We start from the raw sequence: 19043 nt of genomic DNA, 5'->3' as shown, positions 1-19043 counted from the left end.
GCATGCTCCCTAAACAACCTTCACATTTCTGTTGTGCATTTCCCTGAATACATCTGTTCTCAATTTATACTCCCAATTTCCTCTCCAATAGCATTAGAATTCCCTTTCCCTAAATTAGATACTTTTTCATACCATCTGCTCATATTCCTCTCCAAGGTTATGCTAAAGGTCAGGGAATTGTGGTCACTGTCTCTGAAATGCACATCCACTGAGAGATGAGTTACCTGACCAGGTTCATTGTATAGTACCAGAACCAGAAGGTCCTTTCTTCTAGTCAGACTTCCTACATACCCTGTCAGGAATCCCTCCTGGGCACATCTCTCAAATTCTACCCCTTTTGAACCTTTTTTTTCCCGTATTCCCTTGGAGTGTGTTAAGACATTGTTCACAATTTGTTTAATGTCTTCGAGGTCCCAATTACCACACTTCCTTTCAATCCCACTGGGACACCATTCCTACATTCCCTTTAAATTCTGTGCATTTTGTTCCCTCCTGATTAAAATCACCGAGTTTACTAGGAAATTAATCATGCTACCATGTAACATCTAAATTAAACTGTGTTGGTGCATTAATAGGAGGAAAATTCAATTGTCCAGAAATGTACCAGTCCAGTTCCATCAAAGCCATGAGGATGCAGGATTATCAAAGTTTTACTGATCACCCTTCATCACCTTTCCAATGGTCTGATATGTATGCTTGCCACTTGGACTTTTAAATCCTTTGCTGCAATTCATACATACTATATCAAATTAGCTTCTTAACTAGAGAAGCTACTCTGATATGGTATTCATGAATTACAGCAAATTTTCTTATCACATCTTAAAGAAAAAATCATCTCAGTTCGTCACACGAACTTCTGTGAATAAACCCTTTTTGATTGTCTAATCCTCTCACCAGGGTTCATATAGACTTGGTTCAGTAGCTAACTCTGCTGACAGCCACTTGACCCAGCGGTGAAACAATATATGTCTAGAGTCAGTATGATTTCAGGTTCAACCAAACAGGAACGCTATGATGTTCCAATTAAAGGAACCTCTATTTGAGAGAATGCTGTGTAAATTCAGCCCATACAAAATTATTGGTCGGCAAGAAATAGATCATACATCGCATAAAATTGTACAGAAAGTATATTTACAAATTTCAGCTTCACCAAATAGTTATTAGTAAAAAGAAAAGAAAAGAGCCCATTACAGTTAAACTAGTCCAATGTGCACATGACCATTGGAGCTCGTACTGGAATACTTGGGGTGTATCTCTTACTCACGGGCTGGACCAAAGGTCTGCATGAAAACACCCGCCACATTCCAATTTCACTCGGAGTCCATCTTGAACAAACTGACTCTCACTCAGGAGTATTGGCCCTTCCTCCTTGAAGCCGTTCATCTGCACAAAGCACTTCTTGCAATAGGTACTCCCCTCCCAATGGCATTCTGAGGCATCTTCCCTTGTGCTCTGCTCCGCGGCTCCTGCCAAAAGGACCCCAAACCAGATTACTGTCCTTCAGAAAACTCTTCCCCACAGCTCTCTAGAACCTGTGCTCATATTCCACAATCCTGATTGGCTGACTCACATCCCTCAGCTGGGCAATATGGGTCCTTGTCATAGCCAAAGCCAAAACACACTTCCCAGCATAGCACACAGCTTTTACAGAAGACTGCTAATATAAACCTCCTCATGGCATAGCATTGGAAATTTTAACCAGGGCATTATACTTGTCTTTGGTTAACGTACGCTTTTCTTAATATTGATTTATGCTGTACCTCAAAACTGTTTCCACCAATCCGCCTATTAATGTTAGACTGAATGCTGTAGAAATTTGGTCAGCCTCCTTTCCTTCTTTATAGAGACAGTAGCACCTCAAACTTTCAATACAGCTGCATACCCACAGCCAAAAGTATTGGTAGAAGACAGCCATAAATTGCGCTAGTTCCTCCCATATGCTTTTTCAGAGTTTGACACAGACTATTTGAGAAACATATTCACTTTCAACCAAATAACACTCCTTAATATATCCTTTCTCTCTATGCTTATCATTGTCACTAAGTCACATTCCTTCACTTTTGGTTTCTATAGTGTTGTCTGTCATGGCATTGTCCTGTGTTTTATGCTTGACACCAAACTACAATCAATTCTGGTATGTTTCATACACTACCAATAGAGTGATTCGGATTCTGATTCAAGTCTCTCTGCACTTTTGAGATCCTAACTGTCACAAACTTTTCCGTTCCTGTGTTATCCTACCCACGTGAATGGTCTCAGCTTGAAACATCATCTATATGTTCCTCTCCATAAATCAGGGTCCCCAACCTTTCTTTATGCCATAGACCAATATCATTAATCAAGCTGTCTGTGGACGCCAGGTTGGGCACCCTTGCCCTCCCAACCATTGAGTACATCTACACAGAGCACTGTTGCAGAAAAGCAGCATCCATTATCAGGGAGCCCCCACTACCCAAGTCATGCTCTCTTCTTTCTGCTGCCATCAAGAAAAGGTACAGGAGCCTCTGGACCCGCACCACCAGATTTAGGAACCATAATGACCCTTCAGTCATCTGGCTCTTGAGCCAGTGGGGATATCTTCACTCATCTTCACTTGCCCCATCACTGAATTGTTCCCACTCACTTTCAAGGACTCTTCATCTCATGTTCTTGATATTTATTGCTTATTTATTTATCATTATTATTACTATTATTTTTTGTCTTTTGCACATTGGCTGTTTGCCTATCCTGTTGGGTGTGGTGTTTTATTGATTCTGTTATGTTTCTTGTACTTACTGTGATTGCCCACATGAAAATGAATCTCAGGGTTGTATATGGTGATATACATCTACTTTGATAATAATTTTACTGTGAACATTAAACTTTGATATCAGGCTTAACATGGAAAACTAATGTCTTGTGAGAACTGGAAACTTGTATGCATATTCCATGTGAGAGTACAATATTTAACATTTGCTTTGGAGCTTCTTTCTCTCACTGTTATTCAATTGTACCCCAAACTGCAACAATGTTTGTTTTGTTGGATGTGATCATGCGGCTTAGGGCACCTTAACCTGTTTAAATGTGTCTCTGTTCTCAATGACTTTGTCACAAAGCATCTGATCTTGTCACCTGACATCTTTCTTCTTCAAATTGTGTCATGTGTGTGGTTTTTCATTCTTGACAGTTATCAATTCTCACCAAACTGTCATTTTTGTTCAATAAATTATTAACTAATTATCTTCTGTTGTTTTCTCAATATCCGCTTATCTAGTCTGAATCAGTGACTCAGAAACTGGAAGTTGGAACCTCATTATGTTACACTAATTAGGGTCAAATTAAAGTTCACATACTTTGCCTGTGTATATTTTGTAGGAAGTGTTAAAAGTCAGCTCTCTCTACATAAATAAGACCATTTGTAACATTGCAAGATGGATCAAGGTATTCTCTGCGGTGCATTTCGGTGCTACAAATATTAACTTGCTTCCAGTTGTAAGAATGTGAATCATAAGCACATAGGCTTAGCACAAATTGTAATACTGCTAAAACTGAGAGTGAATGGTGTGCAGCTAAAGCAGTCGATAAAACCTATTCTTCTATAATTCCAATCCTGTCAAATTTTGTTGTGATCACCCAACCAGCATTTTGGAATAATCACACATAGAAAACAGGACTCCAAGTGGTGTAAGAACCTCCTGATCTGACCTGAATCCTTAATGATTTACAGGTTTATCAGTGACTAAGTACAATGAGTAAATGGTTGGAGCAGATAATGTACTAGAAATTTACCAGTAAATACCAGAAAAAAGTGCATTTCCCTGCCAAAGATCCCATTAGTATTAGTAATCAATTCTACATGCTCCAGAGTGCATTAATGTTACTTGTGTATAGAGCTCTTCTGTTACTGGAGAGGCTTGGGTGAGAAAGCCCCTCAACTATTGCAGTTGTGTACCACCCAAGGGGGGCAATATGAAAGGAATGTAACAGAACAGTACTGAAAGCATTGACTATGAATGTAAAAATGAAAAGACATTGCATGGCTTATTCTTGTAATTATATTACGAATAGAGTATATTTTGATTTTAAAAAAATGCTACATGTTAATAAGGTATGGATTTGTGTTGAGAAAATACCACATACCCTAGCACTGTTTCAGGTTTTGCAATAAACGATGTCAATGCTCACATTTGTCTCCAATAAGCTTCTCAACTACATTACTCTGAACCATTGCTGATGGTGTTTACTTCAGACAAACCAACTTATACTACAGCTGAAGGTTTCTCCCTTCTGTGATCATCTTCATACTGCACATGTCTCTGCAAGGTCAAACATGGATCCCATTCGTCATACCTCCACGTGTTTCCAACAGGTACCCTTCAAAGTTAAATGGCCAGAAAACAAAACAGAAGAAATCTTGCAGAAGGGAATAGGTTCCCAAATTCATCAGATTAGAAATGATCAGGAGAGAAATATCTGTGAAAAGAAACAGTGGGGTACATTTGAGAAGGAGATAGTGAAGATGTAGACAATGTTGCTTCCATTAAAATAGAACTCATAGATCTAACTTTTCCCCCAAACCCCTCCCCCATACACACTGAATATTGAAGAATAAAGCTACTTTTCACAAGGAATGAGTGCATACTGCCATGACGTGGGGCAAAGGGAAGCAGAGTCTTTCCAGATGGCTAAAGGAACCTGCATAGACTTCTGAACAACAGAAAAGGTAACACATATCTTGTTGAAGGCAACATGATTGATATAGTCTAGATTGGACTTCACCTTGGCTTCTGACAAAGTCCTGGGTGGGCAACTAATCCAAAATGTCACAGCCCATAGGAGCTAAGGCAAGTTGACAAATCTAATCCAAATTTGACCCAGTAATAGAAGCAGAGGGTGATGATGATGAGCTTTTTATGGTGATTGGCAGAATTTGACCGGTGGTCACATTCTGGGACCCTTACTGTTTGTTATATACATTAACAATCTAGATGTGAATGTAGGACATATATATAGTAAGTTTGCAGATGACTCAAAATGGGCATTGTTGTTGATATTAAGAAGGCTAATTGTAGATTCCGGGATGGTATTAATCAGTTGTTAAGATAGGCACAACGATGGCAAGTACAATTTTGTCCTACTAAATGCAAGGTGATAACCTTTGGTGGGGGTAGGGGTGTGATGATAAGTTAGGACATACGCAATGAATGGTAATGATCGGAGAGCAACAGCGAAGAGAAGTATCTCAATTCCTGAAGGTGGCAGCACTGGAAAATAGGAAGCTGAAAAAGACAAACAGGATACTTGTCTTCAATATCTGGGGTTCTGAATCAAAGAACAGGGAGGATATAGTACCACTTAATAAATTAATAAATTAATAAACTAATGAATTAATAAGGAAGCCACAACTGGAGTACTTATCCAGTTATGTAAGATTCTGATTGTCACATTATTAGGAGGAGAGTGTGAGGAGATTGCCCAAGATGGTGTCTGGATTGCAGTGTTTCAGTTATAAGTAAAGACTGGACAGTCTGGCTTTGCTTTCTTTGTAGAGGAGGAAGCGGGGGGGGGAGCCTCATGGAAGTATACAGATTTATAAAGGATATGGACAGAGTACATCAAAGGACATTTTCCGTGTTGCTAAAACTAGAGGCACAGAACTTTAACGTGAAAGGTGAGAGGTTTAGAGGGATCTGAAGTAGAACAGATGAACTTTGGAGAGCACTATCTGAATGGGCGGTGGAGACAGGTATTATCACAACATTTAAAAATATCGAGATGTTCATGTAAAGCATAAATCATTGAAGGTTATTGACCAAGTGAATTAATTTAGATGATTAATTGATGATCAATATTTACATGCATCCAGGGCTTGATTCCATGCTGTTTTCCATTAACAGACATATAAAGTGCTTGCAAAGGCAGTTTCATTATATAAAAGGTACTAACTGCGGGAAGTTCAAAGTTCAGAATGCAAAGTAAATTTATTATCAAAGTAAATACTGTATATATCGCCATATACTACCCTGAGATTCATTTTCTTGAGGGCATTCACAGTAGGAAACTCCAACATGGATGATCCCAAGCCCAGTAGCGAAAGAAGGAGCATTGGGCATAGGGCTAGCAACCCCATCCCATGAAAACCCAGAGCTACAGAAACACGAACAGAAGCTCCAAATACTTCAGCGTTGGGAGAGGAAGGATCTTCGAAGGTGGGCTACACCTGGGACCATTTTGAAAGATTACCCAGTGGAGGAGTCTGGCAAGCTGCTGTTCGCAGCCTGTGCCCGGTAAGGGCAAAGGTCTAACATAATTCACAGTAGAACAAATAGATACGATAGAATCAATACTACACACAAGCAAAGAATGAAGTCATCAGGGGGTTGCCTTTAAGGGCATGTATCTTCCATGAGTGAATTTGCTATGCAACCAAATGCACTTTCCAGATGAGAACACCGAGGCCACACCATCATGAATAGGATCCTTCCTTTGCTGGTAGAGCTATTCTTGACATTGCAATGTGCCAGCCTGCAGCCACTGGAGCACCTATCAGCAGAGACAGCCTGCAAGGATCCTATTGATATGGTCTCGAAGTGTATGAGGGCACTTTGACACTGACTTTGACAAGTGCCAGGTACATGCAATTATTTGTCACTTGTAGTTTTCACAGGTTAGGTTAGATTATGAAGACACGTAGTCCTCTTTTATTGTCATTTAGTAATGCGTGCATTAAGAAATGATACAATATTCCTCCGGTGTGATATCACAAAACACAGGATAGACCAAGACTGAAAAAACTGACAAAACCACATAATTATAACCTGTAGTTACAACAGTGCAACAATACCATAACTTGATGAAGAAGTCTATGAGCACAGTGAAAATTCAAAGTCTCTCAAATGTCCCACATCTCACGCAGACGGGAGAAGGAAGAACTCTCCCTGCCATGCCAACTGCAGTCTGACTCTGAGGCATCCGAAAACTTCGAGCTCTGATCAGCTGTCCGACACCGAGTACTGAGCGCCATCTCTGAACAATTCGACCTCAACCTCGGTCGCCACCAGCAGGTAAAGCCGGGGATTTTGAGGCCTACCCTCCGAAAGATTCCCGACCACGCAGTAACGACAGCAGCGAATGAGTGTTTCAGAAATGTCCCCAGATGTTCCTCTGTGCTTTCACGTCCATTCTTCATCAAATCAGAATTGTCCACGGCCCCTATTTAACAGATACAATATCATTTTCACCAGAGGGTTGTGCACGTGCGCGGTGCGCTGCCTCTCTCCTCCCGTTCATACATAAAATCCAAACACCTAGCAAGCATACACTCAATGACCACTTTATTAGCTTCGCCTGTACACCTGCTTGTTAATGCAAATATTTGATCAGCTAATCATGTGGCAGCATCTCAATGCATAAAAGCATGCAGGCATTGTCAAGAGGTTTAATTGTTGTTCAGACCAAGCATCAGAATGGGGAAGAAATGCGATCTAAATCACTTTAACTGTGGAATGTTTACTGACGACAGGGTGGTTTGAGTATCTTGGAGATTGCTCATCTCCTGGGATTTTCATGAATAACAGTCTCTAGAGTTTATAGAGAATTGTGTGAAAACAAAAAAAAACACCCAGTGACTGGCAGTGCTTCGGGCAAAAATGTTGTGTTGATGAGAAAAGTCAGAGGAGGATGGTCAGACCGGTTCAAGCTGACAGGAAGGTGACAGTAACACAAAAAAAACGTGTTACAACAGTGGTGAGCAGAAGAGTATCTCTGAATGCACAACACGTCAAACATTGAAGTAGATGGGCTACAGCAGCCAAAGACCATAAGTGTAGAGTTTGTAGCTGTGGTTCATCAGTGCCTGCACTTTTGAATTAATGTTGTATATTAGGATGTGTCAGATCATGCCTATAAATAATTTTGCTTCCACTTAAATAAATATAGGACATTTTAGTGGGTTATTTTGCAGTCTGACTTTAACTTTACTATAGTCTCTGCACAGAGATGATACTGTGCATTTACATGCAGGCAGATATTTGAAAATCTTTCTTTTGTCTCTAATAGCACAGCAAACTCGATGGCAAGTAAAACAATTGTTTAAGGTAGCAGAGCAAGTATACATTTGTAAGTAGAGTCCAAGAATTCAAAATTCTCTGAGATCAGGAGACAACGTGGCATCAAGCACAATTACAGATCTTGGTACCTTGATGCATTTCTTTAAGGACAATTGTTAACAGATTCATTTTGTGCCTCTGTCTTTGGCAAGTTATGTCACAGAAAAGCAATCCCTTCTGTCTACCATATCCATTGCTAGCCATCAAGTATGTATCTGTACTCATCCTATTTCCCAGCACTCAGTCTGTAGTCTTCCATACCATAGTGGTTAGCACACTGCTTTACAGTATGAGAGGCCCAGGTTCAATTCCCACAGATGGTTGTTTAAGGAGTTACTGTGTGGGGTTTTTCTGGGTGCTGCAGTTTCCTCCTACATTCTAAAGACAGCTGGTAGGTTAAATGTTCACTGTAAGTTGTCCCATGATACGGCTAGAGTTGCTGGGCAGCATGCCTTGAAGGGCCGGAAGCTCCTATTCCGCACTGTATCTCAATAGAAACATAAAAAACCTACAGCACAATACAGGCTCTTTGGCCCACAAAGCTGTGCCGAACATGTACTTGCTTAAAAATTACCTAAGGCTATCCATAGCCCCCTATCTTTCTAACCTTCATGTACCTATCCAGGAGTCTCTTAAAAGACCCTAGTGTACCCGCCTCCACCACCGTTGCTGGCAGCCCACTCCACGCACTCACCACTCAGTGTAAAAACCTTACCCCTGACATCTTTGTACCTACTTCCAAGCACGTTAAAACTGTGCCCTCAATAAATAAATAAATTTCAAATGCTCACCTAAAGACAGGACACAAGAGAATGCAGATGCTGGAATCTGGAGCAACAAATAATCCGATGAAGCGTCTCGGCCCGAAACGTCAACTGTTTATTCATTTCCATAGATGCTTCCTGAACTTCTGAGTTCTTCCAACATACTGTGTGGGCTTGCTCTGGATTTCCAGCATCTGCAGAATCTCTTGAGTTAACAAATAATCTATTCCAGATTCCAAAATCTACAGTTTCTTGGGTCTCCGTTTTACTACTTTACCGTGAAGTCTCTTCAAGGTATGCCAACCTTAAAGAACTTTCTTCCAATTCTGATATAGGATTTGAATCAGAGTTGACAACTATTCCCCCCACCTCCGCCACAGCCCAAAAATGTTGTCTAAACTGCTAAGTTCCTTCAGCAAACTTTGTTTGTTCATCTGAATATTTCTGAAATGCAATGACAACCTCCTCTTACCTAAGTACTTCAGATCTCAGGTATTCTTTCTCAACCTCTCAACCAGTTCCTCTACAGAGTGAATAATTGAAATGCTGTTTCCAAAGAGTAATTCAAATTATTTGCTGTTGTTTAGTGGAAGGAAAATTATTTATAGATGAAGTCAGACCTATCCAAATGTACAATTGTCCGTTCAAAACTGTAGGCACTAAGACAGAAAAATACTAGAAAAACCAGCACGACAGCCAACATCAATGGAAAGAGAGTCAATATTTCAGATTAATGACTTTTCATCCAAACTCACAAAAAGATCATCAGTCTGAAATATCAATGATTGTGCTTTAAATTGTGGAAATGGAATTGAATGCAAAGGAGGTATCTGCAATGGTCTAAGCAGCATAAATTGTTTTGGAAAGTGAAAAGAAACAAGAAATTACTGGCTGGAAATCTGAAACAAAAAAGAATGATGGAAATTGCCAGCAGCTGCTGTTTTAGGCTGTTGATAGGACAGATCTATAATTAAAGCAGGAATTGCTGAAATGCTGGCTCCTTGTAGCAGACTGTGATTCCTTATATACCTAAATGGAACTGAAGCATACCTGAAGAAACTCTGGTTATAGGTAATAGAACTGAAGGAAAGCTTGCAGAGTTTTTACATACACATTGCTGGAGTGCCTAAGTGACCACAAGCACAGGAGAATCTGCAGATGCTGGATATCCAAAGCAACACACACAAAATGCTGGAGGAACTCAGTAGGTCAGGCAGCATCTATGGAAATAAGACCATAAGACATAGGAGCAGAATTGGCCCACTTGGCCCATCAAATTTGCTCCGCCATTCAATCATGGCTGATCCTTTTCCCTTCCTCAGCCCCACTCCCCGGTCTTCTCCCTATAACCTTTGATGCCATGTCCAATCAAGAATCTATCAATCTCTGCCTTAAATACACCAATGACCTGGCCTCTACAGCTACCTGTGGTAATAAATTCCACAAATTCACCACCCTCTGGCTAAAGGAATTTCTCTGCATCTCTGGTTTAAATGCGTGCCCCTCTATCCTGACGTTGTGGCCTCTTGTCCTAGACTCCCCCACTATGGAAAACATCCTTTCCACATCTACTCTATCTAGGCCTTTCAACATTGGAAAGGTTTCAATGAGATCCCCCCTCATCTTTCTAAATTCCAGTGAGCACAGACACAGAGCTATCAAACGTTCCTCATATGATAACCCTTTAATTCCCGGAATCATCCTTGTGTACCTCCTCTGAACCTTCTCCAATCCCAACACATATCTTCTTAGATGAGGAGCCCAAAGCTGTTCACAATACTCAAGGTGAGTCCTCCCCAGTGCCTTATAAAGCCTCAGCATCACATTCCTCCTCTTGTATTGTAGACCTCTTGAGATGAGAGCAAACATTGCATTTACCTTCCTCACCACTGACTCTACCTGTATGAAATGCAGGTTCTGTTTTGCACAAGGACTCCCAAGTCTCTTTGCATCTCAGGTTTTTGGGGTGAATAATCAATAGCCGTTTCAAGCCGAAACCTTCCTATCAGATTCTTTCTCTCCAGCCCTTTACTTCTCCCACCCTCCTGCCTTCACCTACTACCTTCTAGCTATCCTCCTTCCCCTCACCTCACGTTCTAATTCCGGCATCTTCCCCCTTCCTTTCCTGTCCTGAAGAAGAGTCTCAGCCCAAAATATCAACTGCTTATTCATTCCACAGATGCTGCCTGACCTGCTGATTTCTGCCAGCATTTTGTAGGTGTTTCATGAGGGCAGAAGAATAGCTTTACCCTTGAACACAATATCTGAGGACTAAGAGTGGAACGCTAAATTGTCCTTCCTTTGTTTTCCAAAGTAATCTAGGAAGATCAGGAGAATCATCCTCAAGGAGCAATGGAAGAGAGTAAAGCAGCATATGTAATGTATGTGCTGTTATCATTCCTCAGACCAAGACTTTCATGGTTAATGCAGAACCCTGAAGTGCATAATGAGGATCTCAGCATAAGTAGTTCAACAGTTCAATAGTTCCATTTAATTTCAGAGAAATATATGCAATATACATCCCAAAATTCTTGTTCTTTGCAGACATCCACAAAAACAGAAGTTTGCCCCAAAGAACGAGCGACAATTAAAATTTTAGAACCCCAACAACCCCACTCCCCCTTCCCACACACAAGCAACAGTACAGCAACACCCCCTCACCCCTACCCACTGCTGTAAAAGAGCATCAGCAACCTACATCCACCAAGTATGCAAAAGCAAAGCTCCCAATAAAGACCATGATCTGCAGTACAACAAAAACTAATCATTCACCCAACAATTCAACATACCACAAGCTCTTTCTCTCTCTCTCTCCCTAATGAAGGGAAAAAGAGGCCTCCCCTTTCACAGCGTGAGAGAAGACATAACAAAACAACTCACTGATTTATGGTGTTAAAATACTATTGTGCCGCTTTTTATCCCCCCCAAGTTCTCTACCTGATGAAATGTCAACAATCTTTCAGCAACCAACAAGAGAGTGAGAGAGAGGGAACGGCTCACTGAGTACAGAGCCTCTGACAGCTGATCCACTGTCCCTGATGCTCCATTCATCCGTGTCTTTGCAAAACTAATGCCAAAACTCCCATAGCAGTACATGAAGACTACGTTAAGAGCCTCCATGCATATCATCCTTTAGAACCTACATTTGAAAACTTTGCTGTGATTCTAAGAATACCAATCCCTTCCAGACTTACTGTCAAAGTTACATTTGAAACAGATATGTAATAGTAACTAGTGTGTCTTCAAACATGTAATCCTGTTGTGAGATTGATAGGGTATATTGCTTTATATTTTTTAAATTTAACATTGGCACGAAGATTGGGTGGGCATGATCATTCTTATGGTCACAGCAAAGCTACCAGGTAAATGTTTCGGTAAACTATGAACACAAAAGATAGTGGACATCTTGAGCAACATGCACAAAATACTGCAGGAGCTCAGCAAGTTAGGCGGCATCTATGGAGGTGAATAAAGAGTCGAAATTTTGGGTTGAGACCCTTCATCAGGATTGGAAGGCAAGAGGGCAGAAGCCATCTTAAATGCTTCAGTATGTAGGTTGCAAATGAAGACTTTTAAAGGTGGAGTGGGAAGCCAGCTGTCTTATAATGAATGGCTAATTGTCTGCTATCTGTTTTACACAATCTTTATATGAAAATTCCACCTTTTTATCTTTTTACATAAGACTTTATTGTCTCCTTGTGCTGTGCACGTCATAATTAATTGGAAAAAATCAGCATGAAAACAAGTAACCTTTTCTTGAACAGCTATAGCCGTTCATACTTGTGAACCACATTGAAGTGGATATTCTATTTAAGACAAATACAAATAGAAAACTAGTCCAATTTCACAATATATTAGCTTGATTTTGCCTAAACAAAAACACACCATCTATTATAGCACCTTGGTAATCATTGTCCTTAGCATTTTCCTATTTATTTGTGTGCTGCTCCCCAAATATTCTCCTATGTTTGCTCCCCTGCTCTGCTAGGGGAGAACATTGGCTAGAACACCGCCCAACTTCACGCAGTATGTGAGCTGTACAACCAGAGGGGAGAGGACTCTGGATTTGATGTACACTAACGTTAGGGATGCATACAGTTCCTCTCCCCTCCCCCATTGGGAAGGTCAGATCACAACCTGGTGCAACTAAAACCCTGCTACGTGCCTCTGGTGAAGAGTAAACTTGCAACCTCGAGGACAGTGAGGAAATGGTCGGAGGAGGCTTATGAGGTGCTCCAGGGTTGTTTTGAGGTAACAGACCGGCAGGCACTCTGTGAGCCACATGGAGAGGATATTGATGGGCTCACAGAGTGCATCACTGATTACATCAACCTCTGTGTGGACTGCAATGTTCCGACAAGAACTGTCCTTTGTTATTCAAATAACAAGCCATGGGTAACAAAGGACATTAAGGACATCCTGAACGCTAAAAAGAGAGCATTTAGAGATGGAAATAGGGAGGAGCTGAGGGCAATACAGAGGGACCTGAAAGCCAGGATCAAGCAAGTTAAAGACAGTTACAGGAGGAAGCTTGAGTGGAAACTTCAGCAGAACAACATGAGAGAGGTCTGGAGTGGGATGAGGACCATCACTGGGTTCCGGCAAACTAGCAACAGAGGTGCTGAAGGTAGTGTGGACAGGGCCAAAGAACTTAACCTGTTCTTTAACAGATTTGACATTGTGGCTCCTGCCCATCCCCCACAAGAGTCATCTGTTGTCAGCCCCCAACCAACACATATTCCACTCTCCCCTCCTACCCCTCCTCACAGTCCCCCACCCTGCTCTCACAACTATACCCCTTCCTCACACGAAACCACCACAGTGGGCTTCACAGCTGAACAGGTGAGAAGACAGCTGAAATGTCTCAACCCAAGCAAGGCTGCAGGACCGGATGGTGTCAGTACCAGGGTGCTCAAAGCCTGTGCCCCTCAGCTACGTGGAGTAGTTTGCCATGTCTTCAACCTAAGCCTGAGACTCTGGAGGGTTCCTGTGCTGTGGAAGACGTCCTGCCTCGTCCCTGTGCCGAAGACGCTGCGCCCCAGCGGCCTCAATGACTACAGACCGGTGGCATTGACCTCCCACATCATGAAGACCCTGGAGAGATTTGTTCTGGAGCTGCTCTGGCCTATGGTCAGGCCACACTTAGATCCCCTCCAGTTCATCTACCAGCCCTGACTAGGAGTTGAGGATGCCATCGTCTACCTGCTGAACCATGTCTACGCCCACCTGGACAAGCCAGCGAGCACTGTGAGGGTCATGTTTTTTGACTTCTCCAGTGCATTCAACACCATCCGCCCTGCTCTGCTGGGGGAGAAGCTGACAGCGATGCAGGTGGATGCTTCCCTGGTGTCATGGATTCTTGATTACCTGACTGGCAGACCACAGTACGTGTGCTTGCAACAGTGTGTGTCCGACAGAGTGATCAGCAGCACTGGGGCTCCACAGGGGACTGTCTTGTCTCCCTTTCTCTTCACCATTTACACCTCAGACTTCAACTACTGCACAGAGTCTTGTCATCTTCAGAAGTTTTCTGATGAATCTGCCATAGTTGGATGCATCAGCAAGGGAGATGAGGCTGAGTACAGGGCTATGGTAGGAAACTTTGTCACATGGTGTGAGCAGAATTTTCTGCAGCTTAATGTGAAAAAGACTAAGGAGCTGGTGGTAAACCTGAGGAGAGCTAAGGTACCGGTGACCTCTATTTCCATCCGGGGGTCAGTGTGGACATGGTGGAGGATTACAGATACCTGGGGATACGAATTGACAATAAACTGGACTGGTCAAAGAACACTGAGGCTGTCTACAAGAAGGGTCAGAGCCGTCTCTATTTCCTGAGGAGAATGAGGTCCTTTAACATCTGCCGGACGATGCTGAGGATGTTCTATGAGTCTGTGGTGGCCAGTGCTATCATGTTTGCTGTTGTGTGCTGGGGCAGCAGGCTGAGGGTAGCAGACACCAACAGAATCAACAAACTCATTCATAAGGCCAGTGATGTTGTGAGGATGGAACTGGACTCTCTGACGGTGGTGTCTGAAAAGAAGATGCTGTCCAAGTTGCATGCCATCTTGGACAATGTCTCCCATCCACTACATAATGTACTGGTTGGGCACAGGAGTACATTCAGCCAGAGACTCATTCCACCGAGATGCAACACAGAGCGTCATAGGAAGTCATTCCTTCCTGTGGCCATCAAACTTTACAACTCCTCTCTTGGAGGGTCAGACACCCTGAGCCAATAGGTTGGTCCTGGACTTATTTCCAGGCATAATTTACATATTAACTTTTAACTTTTTAACTATTTAACTTTTTATGGTTTTATTACTATTTATTATTTATGGTGCAACTATAACAAAAACCAATTTTCCCCAGGATCAATAAAGTATGACTATGAATATGATTATATTCTCAAACTACAGTAGATTCAGGATCAGTACATTTTGGCCCAATTCGCTGAAGTTTCATGGAAATTGTTAAAAGGCATAAAAAAGCAAATTACCATTTAACTGAGCAACTATTCATGTCTTTAAATGAAACAGAAAACAAATTAGAATATTACCAATACCTCTGCAGTATGATAAAACTGTGTATTAGCTCCTAATAGTTATTGATGAATGACTTAACTTCTGGGGTGCCATCGAGACAGTGACTGATGTGAGAAGTTCCAATGGAAATCATCAAATATTCCCGTTTCAGTCTGCTACAGCTGAGAATCACAACTACATCTAAGGTCTGTAGAGTTAGTAACAAGGTGATAAAAATAAATCTATTACTACTCAAAGTCAATGGAACTTAAACAGACTCTGGTTGCTGGCACAGTTCCCCTTTAAGCCAGCGGGAAGAGAGGGTGCCGCGCTGGTTTCAAAATTCGTCTAAGGCAGTGTGGCTTTTAGCTACCAATACCAGCCATCTTGCTGGCAGATGTACACCCTTTGGTAAATAAAATTCAAGATCTCAAAGGTAGATTGCTGTCCCGAAGGGACATTGAAAGCTATTGCATTTTTTGTTTCACAGAGTCTTGGTTATCCCCTGCCATTCTGGATGAAGCAATGCAGCTCGATGTAAACCACCGAGATAGGACTGCTGAGTGTTTCAAAGGCAGAGAGGAGGAGTATGCTTCATGTTCAACTCCTTGTGGTGTACAAGCGTTGCAGTGCTGTCTCAGTCATTCTCACACAACAAATCACTGGTAGTGCCAGAGGGTCCAATGCACTGGGCCACTATTACACTACTATCAAGAGTGCTTATCGTGCCGTCCCACATCTACACTCTGGAAAGTCAGATCACCTGGCTGCACTTCTACTCCATGAGTATGGGCAGAGACTGAAGACTGTAGCATGAACTGTGAGGACCAAGTAGGTAGGGACAAGGGAGGCGCAGGAGTGCTTATAGGACTGCTTTGAATCAGTGGACTAGACTGCATTTAGGGATTCATCTTCAGGTCTGAATGAGTATGCCACAGATGTCACTAACTCCATTAAAACCTGTGTGGATGAGTGTCTGCCTATGAGAACTTACCATACATACTCAAATCAAAAATCATGGATAAACCAGGAGGTTCGTAGTCTGCTGAAGGATAGATTTGTGGCATTCAAGTTGCGCGATCCAGGTCTGCACATGAAAATCAGGTATGACTTGAGGAAGGCTATTTCAAGAGCAAAGGCACAATTCCGAACAAGGTTGGAGGCACAATAGGATGCACATCAACTCTAGCAGGGTTTGCAGGCCATTACTTCCTACAAAGCAAAACCTTACATCATGAATGGCAGTGATGCTTCACTCCCAGATGATCTGAACTCCTTTATGCACCCTTTGAAAGGGAGAATAAAACTACGGTGATAAGGATCCTTGTGATCTCTGTCTTGGAGGACAATGTCAGACCGTCTTTCAAGAAGGTAAATCCTTGTAAGGTGACAGGCACCAATAGAGTACCTAGAAGGGCTCTGAAAACCCCTGTCAACCAACTGCCAGGGGACTTTTTCAACCAATCTCTCATTGCTGCCGTCAGGAGTTCCCACCTGTTTCAAAAGGACAACAATTATATCGGCGTCCAAGAAGAACAGGGTGAGCAGCCTTAACGATTATTGTTCCGTAGGACTCACATCGACAGTGATGAAATGCTTTGAGAGGTTGGTTATGGCTAGACTGAACTCCTGCCTCAGCAAGTCCTGGACCCATTGCAATTTGCTTATCGCCGCAATAGGTCTACGGTGGATGGGATCTCATTGGCGCTTCATGTGGTCTTAGATCACCTGGAAAATACTAATACCTTTGTCAAGATGTTTGTTGAATACATCTCAGTGTTTAGCACAATCATTCCTACTGTTCTGATCGAAAACTCCAGAACCTGGGCCTCTGTACCAGAATCTGTGTGGATTAGAAATAACATCTCCACTTTGCTGACAATCACACTGAAGCACCTCCGGAATGTGTGCTTAGTCCATGCTCTAGTCTGTCTACATCCATGACTGTCTGGCTAGGCACAGCTCAAATGCCATCTATGAATTTGCTGACGATACAACCATTGTTGGCAGCATTTCAGATGGTGACGAGAGGGCGTACATGAGTGAGATATGCCAACTAGTTGAGTGGTGTCACAGTAACAGCCTTGCACTCAATATCAGTAAGACTAAAGAACTGATTGTGGACTTCAGAAAGGGGAAGACGAGGGAACACACACCAGTCATCTTAGAGAGATCAGATGTGGAAATAGTGAGCAACTTCAAGTTCTAAGTGTTAATATCTCTGAGGGTCTATCCTGGACCCCACAAATTGAAAAGCTACAAAGGCGGCATCCAGGACACCTTCAAGGACTGATGCCTCAAGAAGGTGATATCCATTATTAAGGACCCACATTACCCAGGTCATGCCTTGTTCTCATTGTTACCATCAGGAAGGAGGTACAGAAGCCTGAAGGCACACACTCAATGATTCAGGTACACCTACGTCCCCTCTGCCAACTGATTTCTGAATGGACATTGAACCATGAACACGACTTCACTTACTGTAATTCACATTTTTTTTGCTGTTATTACGCATTGCCTTGTACTGCTGCCACATAGACAACAAATTTCACAACATATGCCAGTGATATTAAACCTGATTCTGATTTTAGTTTTTAACTAGCATCAGTTATGCAAGTTTGTGTAAATGAACAAAATCAGCACATAAACCTAGTGCAGACACTGTACAGCCTTCATCGAATGCTCGAGGTGATTACATCCTCCAAATCTTCAACTTCATTGTAACATTCAAGATGATTGTTGATACCTTCGTAATTCCTAAATTATTACAATAGTGAAATAGTTTCATTTTCACTCCCAGTTGTTTCTTGCATCTCTAAGCCAGAATATTTGAAACCACAATGAGCAAAACAGCTCCATACTGTCTTTTAATGTTTATTTCTCACCAACTATCAGTGACAAAAATCACCGCTTTTTGAACACAAACTTATGGAACCGATGCTATTTTAAAACTGATTGCTGTAAGCATAGTGTAGTGTCTAACAGCCATGCAAGTGTACTTGACTGATGCTGGTTAGAAACCGTTCGGCAACAGTTTCCTGCCCCAATTAAACAGCATATTGTCCCAAATTAATGAAGGGAAACCTGGCTATTTTCTCGATTTAGGTTTTTAGTTAGGAACACGGAAAGAAAGAAAACCTACAGCACAGTACAGGTCCTTCGGCCCACAATGCTGTGCTGAAAATGTACTTACTTTATTACTTACTTTCTTTATTTCTCTAAGCTCCATGTACCTATCCAGGAGTCTCTTAAAAGACCCTATCTTTCCCGTCTCCACCACTGTCGCTGGCAGCCCATTCCATGCACTCACCACTCTCTGCATAAAAAACTTATCCCTGACATCTCCCCTGTACCTACTTCCAAGCACCTTAAAACCGTGCCCTCTCATGTTAGCCATTTCGGTCCTGGGAAATAGCCTCTGACTATCCACACATCACTGCCTTTCATCATCTTATACACGTCTATCAGGTCACCTCTCATCCTCTGTCACTCCAAGGAGAAAAGGCCGAGTTCACTCAACTTATTCTCATAAAACATGCTCCCCAATCCGGGCAACATCCTTGTAAATCTCCTCTGCACCCTTTCTACAGTTTCCACATCCTTCCTTTAGTGAGGTGACCGGAATTGAGCACAGTTCTTCAAGTGGGGTCTGACCAGGGTCCTGTTGTCCC

The sequence above is a fragment of the Mobula birostris genome, chromosome 7, assembly GCF_030028105.1.
Source record: "Mobula birostris isolate sMobBir1 chromosome 7, sMobBir1.hap1, whole genome shotgun sequence".
Taxonomy (NCBI): Eukaryota; Metazoa; Chordata; class Chondrichthyes; order Myliobatiformes; family Myliobatidae; genus Mobula; species Mobula birostris.
The sequence above is the reverse complement of the archived record's forward strand: the minus strand, read 5'-3'. Positions refer to the sequence as shown.